The 8,155-nt window shown below is 40.0% G+C and overlaps 1 protein-coding gene across 1 annotated transcript in view; it reads left to right on the top strand.

Moving 5' to 3' along the window:
- The window catches only part of GRM7 (glutamate metabotropic receptor 7), a 989,789-nt gene that overhangs the window by 829,621 nt on the left and 152,013 nt on the right, over positions 1 to 8,155 (top strand). The gene's annotated exons all lie outside the window — the stretch shown is intronic.

Raw genomic sequence — 8,155 nt, forward strand, 5'->3', positions numbered from 1 at the left:
CAACCCCAAGACAGGGTGCATTCTGAATACCCTTTTCCCTAATCTGCCCTCCCTTCTATCTCTTACCCCCCTTATCCCCTTCCTCTTCCACTTTTCTGTAGGGCAGGATAGATTTCTATACCCCATTGCCTGTAAATCTTATTTCCCAATTTTTAACATTTGTTAACAATTTTTTAACATTTGTTTTTGAAACTTTGGGTTCTAAATTTTCTCCCTTCCTCCCTCCCCACCCACCCTCATTGAGAAGGCATGCAACTCAATACAGGTTATACTTGTGTAGTCATGCAAAACACCTCCATAATAGTCATGCTGTGGAAAACTAACTATATTTCCCTTCATCCTATCCCACACACCTGCCTTTATTCTATTCTCTCTTTTGACCCTGTCCCTCCTCAGAAGTGTTTGCTTCTGATTACCACCTCCCCCAATCTGCCCTCCCTTCAATCATACCCCCACCCCTCTCTGGTCCCCTTTCCCCCTATTTTCCTGTAGGGTAAGATAGCTTTCCATACCCAATTGAATGTGTGTGGTATTCCATCCTTAAGCCAAATCTGATGAGAATAAGATTCACTCATTCCCTCTCACCTTACCCCACTTCCCCACCACTCTAAAAGCCTTTTCTTGTCTGTTTTATGTGAGATAATTTACCTTATTCTATCTCTCACTTTCTCCTTCTCCCAGTATAATCCTCTCTCACTCCTTAATTTTATTCTCCATATATCACCCATTCATCTTCAACTCACCCTGTGCTCTCTATCAATCTATCTATACATATAATTTTTTTTTCCCTCCAACTATCCTAATACTGACAAAGGACTCATGAGTTACAAATATCATTTTTCCATGTAGGAATGTAAACAGTTCAACCTTAATAAATCCCTTATGATTTCTCTTTCCTGTTTACCTCTTCATGCTTCTCTTGAGTCTTGTATTTGAAAATTGAATTTTCTATTCAGCTCTGGTCTTTTCATCAAGAATGCTTGAAAGTCCTCTATTTCATTGAATATCCATTTTTGCCCTGAAGGATTATACTCCGTTTTGCTGCGTAGGTGATTTTTGGCTATAATCCTATCTACTTTGCCCTCCGGGAATATCATATTCCAATCCCTGCAGCCCCTTAATGTAGAAGCTGCTAAATCTTGTGTTATCTTGACTGTGTTTCCACAATACTTGAAATCTTTCTGGCTGCTTGCAGTATTTTCTGTTTGACCTGAGAACTCTGGAATTTGGCTGCAATATTCCTAAGAGGTTTCCTTTGGGAATCTCTTTCAGGATGTGATTGATGGATTCTTTCCATGTCTATTTTGTCCTCTGGTTCTAGAATATCAGGGCAGTTTTCCTTGATAATTTCTTGAAAGATGATGTCTAGGCTCTTTTTTTGATCATGGCTTTCAGATAGTCCAATAATTTTTAAATTATCTCTCCTGGTTCTGTTTTCCAGGTCAGTTGTTTTGCCAGTGAGATATTTCACGTTGTCTTCTTTTTTTTTTTTTTCATTTTTTTAGTTTTGTTTTACAATGTCTTGATTTCTCATAAAGTCACTAGCTTCCAATTGCTCCATCCTAATTTTTAAGGAAGTATTTTCTTCAGTGAGCTTTTGGACTTCCTTTTCCATTTGGCCAATTCTGCTTTTTAAGGCATTCTTCTCCTCATTGGCTTTTTAGATCTTTTTTGCCATTTGGGTTAGGCTATTTTTCAAGGTGTTATTTTCTTCAGTATTTTTTGGGGGGTCTCCTTTAGCAGGCTGTTGACTAGTTTTTCATGATTTTCTTGCATCACTCTCATTTCTCTTCCCAGTTTTTCTTCCACTTCTCTTACTTGCTTCTCTAAATACTTTTTGAGCTCTTCCATGGCCTGGGACTAAGTCATATTTTTCTTGGAGGCTTTGTATGTAGCAGCTTTGACTTTGTTGTCTTCTTCTGGTTGTATGTTTTGATCTTCTTTGTCACCAAAGAAAGATTCTATGGTCTGACTTTTTTGTGCAGTTTGCTCATGATCCCAGCCAGTTCCTTGAGTTTTAAACTCTTTGTTATGGTAGGGGGTAGAGTGTGGAGAATGTACTGTCCCAAGCTTTTGTGCTGTGTGTGGGGTTTTGTGCAGCTGTTTTGTTTTTTTTTATCTTTTTTTTTTAATTTTTAGGCAGTTGGGGTTAAGTGACTTGCCCAGGGTCACACAGCTGATAAGTGTTAAGTGTTTGATCTGAGTCTGGATTTGAACTCAGGTCCTCCTCACTTCAGGGCTGGTGCTCTATCCACTGCACCACCTAGCTGCCCCCTTTGTGCAGCTGTTTTCAGAGATACTTCTGTAAGTTTTCAGTTCTTCCAAGGTGGTATGATCAAGGGAAAGGTGTTTACTCCTTTCCTGGCCTGTGCTCTGGTCTGTGAGTGACCACAAGCATTTTTTTCTGCTTTGGAACTGTGAGGAGGATTCCCTCTCCACTGTCACTATGAGCTCCACCATTCCAGCTCTCCTCCTTGCCCCAGGATTGCCACCCAGAATTGTGACCCAGATCCAAGCACAAGCAAAGCAAGAGAATCCTGCCTCACCACCAGCAAAGACATCCCTGCAATCCCCCTCTGATCAGCCACTCATTTCCCCGTCAGTCAGTGGGCTGAAAGCTCTGGAAGCAGCCACAACCCCGAGGCTGCAGCCAGGATTGGGGCTCGAACTGAGCTTCTCTCTCACAGGGGTCACAGACTTTTCCTACTGACCTTCTAGGTTGTCTTTGGCATTTGTGGGTTGAGAATTCTGGAAACCACCACAGCTGCCCATGATTCAGTCCCCTGAGGCCCGCTCCAGGTTTGCAGAGACCTGATTTTTGCTTACGTGCTCATGCTTAACTGAGTTTCTCTCCCTGCCGGGCAAAATAGACCTTTCTAATCAACCATCCAGGTTGTCTTGGGCTGGAAATTTTTTTCATTGTGTCTTTTTGTGGGTTCTGCTGCTCTAGAATTTGTTTGGAGCCATTTTTTTACAGGTATTTGGAGGGGTTTGGGGAAGAGCTCAAGCAGGTCACTGCTTTTTCCACTGTCTCTTATTCCTTTTGAATCTATTAAGAACTCTTCTGCAATTAGTTAGATGCGTTGGCATGGGTAATGGATTGATTTGTTAGAGAAGTTCTCACCTGAGAAAGCTATCAGGACTAGAGCATCTTGTTAGTTAACTTCAGCTGGGTGGGATAAGTGATTGAATCAATCAATCACTCCTACCCATATATGCTATCTCGTTGTTAGAGGTAGGGTGGTGTAGTGGTAGAAAGTTGGCCTGGGAGCCAGGAGGATCTGGGCCCAAGTCATGCTTCTTATACATTCAAGTACTTTGACTCCAGACAGATCACTTAATATCTGCCAGTTCACCTGGTAACTCAGGACAAGGCTCCAGGTGACATTGGAAAAGGGAGTTCCTCCTAGGAGGCCCCTATACCTATACAATCACCGTTATGATAAAGAAAAAAAATTCATCAACCTTAAAGCACTATGTGAATATGTACTGTTTTTGTCTTCTTGCTAGAAAAACTTTAAGGTTTTGGCATTTGTTATAACAGAAAGTAGGTTGAATTTTGAATCACAAGTCACTGATTTTCATACTGCCTCTAATACTTTCTATCTATGTGACTTTAGCAAAGCTTCTTAATGTCCCTGAATGACACAGACATATTCACATATGCCATCTTACGCACAGGAGCTGAGTTTGCTTATATCCCATAAGCCATCTCCAGAGTATCCCTTCTTTCCAGTATGGGGCCCACTAAGAAATGAGTTATTTTTTTTTTCCCACACATGCATGGACTTTGTTATCATAGCTTCCAGAAATACTAATCTTGCAATATAAGAAGCAACACTTAGATCCTGGGCTATACAATCTCTCTGGCAGCTTATGGATAAATTTAGTTTCTATATTGAGCTTGAATCTGCTCTATCCCTGATGAATCATAAATCAAGTATCCATGTTCATTCTGGACTCAGAATCATCTCTGAAGGTCCTTACTCAGATGTCCTTCCTCTCTTGTACTCACTTCCTAATGTTCAACTCCGCAGAATCACTTTTTTGGGTCTGTACCTCGATTCCCCACTCCATCCCACCCCCACCCCCCACACACACACACACTCACCATGGCATCCAATCCAGCATTTACCATCTGGTCCACATTTATCTTTAGTCACTCAATGACTGTTAAATGTATGGTATATAAACATATCATGGGGCCTGGCCTCACATTACCGCCTCATCAGAAGATTAATGATTCCTTAAAAAATCAAATATAAAGTACTTTGTTTACCAAAATGGAGATAAGGGAAGAGCTTGTGGTTCCATTAGCATAGAGGATTCCTAGGGAAAGAAAATCCCTCTTCCTATGCAAATCAGCACCTTTCATGCAACTTCTAGAATTAGCCTAGAGCACTAAAAGTTTAAATGCTTTGCAAAGGGAAACACAGCAAGATGGAATTTGAACCCTTACATTACACAGTTCTAGATCTACTCTTTATCCACTATACCATGTGGCCTGTCACCTTAAACATAACATAAATGTCAGTTATTTATGGAATCTAGACTATATAATGTATTCCTCATTTATTAAGAGGAGACAAGTTCAGGAAAGTTCCAACTTCCCAGATCCAAAATGAGAGCTCAGTGCCCTTCTCCCTTTAGCATGCCCAATTCTTTCCTTGGCACTAGGTTGAAACATGATTTTGAAGTTGCTGATCTTCACACAAGACTCTGACCTTCCTTTGGACAAGGATACAGCATGAACTACTAGGAACAGCATGCCTTGAATGAGCCAAAGTCATCTAGATGTCTAAAAAGGTCTACTCACCTTCTGGAGATGAATGCCTTAGGCCCAGCTCATACACCAAAGTAAGCTTGGTTCACCCTCTATGCATACGTAGGCCTACTGTTTCTTTTCTAGAAGCAAGTTGTTTCTGAAATCTCTGTTGGTTTCTTGTTGCTTTTAGCATGTTGGAAAGAAATCTTATGTTACCACTCAGATCACACCCTACATTTTAATAAATTATGTTTCCCAGAGTAATATTCAGTCAGATTTAGCAGAGCAACACAGTTAGTTGGATGAGCTCCACAAGATAGCCTGGCCAAATTCTTATAACCACAGTTTGGTAGTCAGAGTTTCCAAGAAGCTACTAAAGCTTCCGCCCCCATTCTCCTCTCATTACCTCTAATAAAAGCACGAAGAACTGCTTAGCCCACACACCAAGGGGAAAATATAAAATTTCTCCCTGGGGTCACCCAGGTGCTGGGTATAGGAAGCAATTTTAAGCTGAACGAAAGACTAATAGATGTCTACATTCTTAATATTTTATTGATTTTTTTTTCTCACACCACAATCCCTTCACAGTAATTGTATCCCCTGTCATAGAACCATTCCTGGACCGGAGTAGTCAAATAATATAGCAGCTACATCTGGCAGCATATGTAACATTCTATATCTGTAGTCTACCACCTCTCCACCAAAAGGGAAAAAAAAGTATCTTTCATTTTTGATCCATTGAAACCATGATTGCTCACTGAATTCAATGTCACTTCTGATGCCTATTAATGCTGTCTTCATTTACATTCTTATAATCATGAGTATATTTTTGTCCTTATTCTGCTTTCCTCACTCACTGCGTTTCATTTCATGTTTTCCCATACTGCTTATCATTTCTCACATTTTTTCTTATAGTGCAATGATAAACTATTACATTTTTATTAATGAATGAGAAAGCATTTATTAAACACTTATCCTGCACTATGATTTGTTCAGCTATTCCTTAATCAATGGGCACTTACTTCATTCCCAGTTTCTTTGCTATTACAAAAGTTGTGCCAGGAGCACTTTCTTCCTATTACTTACACCTTTAGATTATATACCCACCTGGTGGTAGCTAGGTCAAAGTGTATGAACAGTTGAGTAAATTGCTTTTCATGCTCAAGGATGGCCATTTTCCTGTGAATGACAGGTCTATGTTAAGGCCCCATGATATGACTTGGTCTTAATGGAGCCCAAGAAAAAGTCATGAGACACATAATAGCATAAAGAGGAGAAAAAGAGAACCTCTATCTCAGATCTAGATGCCTTTTTTGGCTGGAAGAAGTGTCTCCAAAGGTTCCTGGATGATTAAGAGCTTGCCAAATATTAACCTGAGAGATTGGGCATTTCCCACCAGGCTATCCTCCTTTGGACTTTTCCATCGTGCTCTGGAAACCTGAAGAACATTTCAGTCCTGGAACTCACACCTCATCGATACCCTCTGCCCATGGGCCCCTCCCTCTGATTGAAGTGTAGAATGTTCCAGAACTTCAGTTTAAGGAAGACACTCAGGCCAGCCATAGTCAGTTCCCACCAGGATGCACTCCTCTGGATTTCTCCATCATACCCCTGTACCAGGTACCTTCTTTCACTTCCTCCCCCGCTTTTCAGATTCCTTTTAGGTGTTGTCTTTTCCTATTAGAATGTAAGCTCCTCGAGGACAGGAGTTGACTTACTTTCTGCTTAGATCTGTTTTCCCAGCACTTTCACTTAATAAATGCCTGTTGACTGGAATTTTAATTCTCAGATACTTTCATAGATCTGTGATCTCTTCCATTTGGTACTCCCTCTAGAGATATAGATTATAAGCCATCTAGACCTTCACATCCTTTGCCATCCTTGTCCATGTTATCCCTCGAATCTTCCATGTCTCTATGTAGTGTGAGCTGGAAAAACAGTAGGTCACTCAGCAATTTAATAATTTTGTTATTCTGTGAACAAGTTTCTCTGAGGCTAGGTGATTTCCATAGTGAGAGACTACCTTGTAATGTAACCAGATGCCTGAGTTGGGTTCCTCTGCCCTGAATTCTGTGGTTCTAGTATTTATTCATCTCAAGCTTAAAATATCAGAAAGATACTGCTTGGCACTGAATAATTGAGTATATTGAAGTTAGAAAATTAAAGGACTGAATGCCACTCAAACATCTATACAAAAGGGAAAAGAAAAATAAATATTCCATTTGAAATTTCTCTTTGTGTATAAAGTGAACCCAATAGGAAAAGAGGCTGAGAAATAAGATTTATAGCAATAGCAAGAGCTTGGCACTCGATACCATAAAGTGCCAAGATTGGGTGTCAATCAATTTAATGGTGCATGAATAGATGGAGAAACAGTTCAAAAATAAAAAGTGCTGCAATGACGTAATCCTGCATTTAAGGAGAAATAATGCAGTGCATTGTTTCTAACAACAACAAAAGAATTTTATCGTGAGGAGACCACAGAGAAGAATCATTTGACTTCTAACTTTGGAATGTGACCTACTCTTACTATGGAGTAGATATACTCATCTCTAATACATCTTTTAAATCTGCTTGAAAATAATTTTGAACTCACTGGGAAAACATTCCAGGTGCAGAGGTACTAGAGGCTAGATAGAAGTGGATGCCAGACACTGCAGTGCCCATATATGTAAAAAAGAAAAATCCAAAATAAGAATGCAATACTGTATAAAACACTGATACTTAGATGGGTCTGCAATTTCATCAATACAAATAATCTTTCTGACAGTGCAGATGGCAGCCATCTCATGCCTGCCCGTCCTGTGCAAATCTTGTCCATGGCATCTCACGCACTCTCCATGGGGAAGTGGATCCATCCAATATACTACAAGTCTTTCTCTAGATCTTCTGAGGTAACATGGCTATCAAAGGAGGACACTACCTGTCTATTAATTGTGTTTTTATCTTAATACTTGACCAGCCACCACACACACACACCATAGAGTTGTTTGAATAAAAACAATAGTTCATTTACATGTTCTATCCTTATGCCAACCCATTTATTCTTAAATGAGTCTATAAGTCTTTGAATTTTTTTGAACATGGCACCATGGCAACTGTGACCATTTTACATTTTTATATTACAATACCAAATAGGTATCTGTAGTCTGATTGTGTGCCCAAATTATCTACTAGGACTAAAAGAAGAAGAGAGCTGTTTTATGTCAGTGAAGGAATGTGAAGAGGTAGAAAGAAGTGCTGAGAGGGAATTAGGGAGCCCTAGGGAGAACATCATCAATATTAATCAGATAAATCTGGTTCATTGGACATCACCTGCCCTTCTGCACTCTGATCAGCTAAACTCTCTCTCTCTCTCTCTCTCTCTCTCTCTCTCTCTCTCTCTCTCTC

The sequence above is a fragment of the Vombatus ursinus genome, unplaced genomic scaffold (genome assembly GCF_900497805.2).
Source record: "Vombatus ursinus unplaced genomic scaffold, bare-nosed wombat genome assembly UNPS02014773.1, whole genome shotgun sequence".
NCBI lineage: Eukaryota > Metazoa > Chordata > Mammalia > Diprotodontia > Vombatidae > Vombatus > Vombatus ursinus.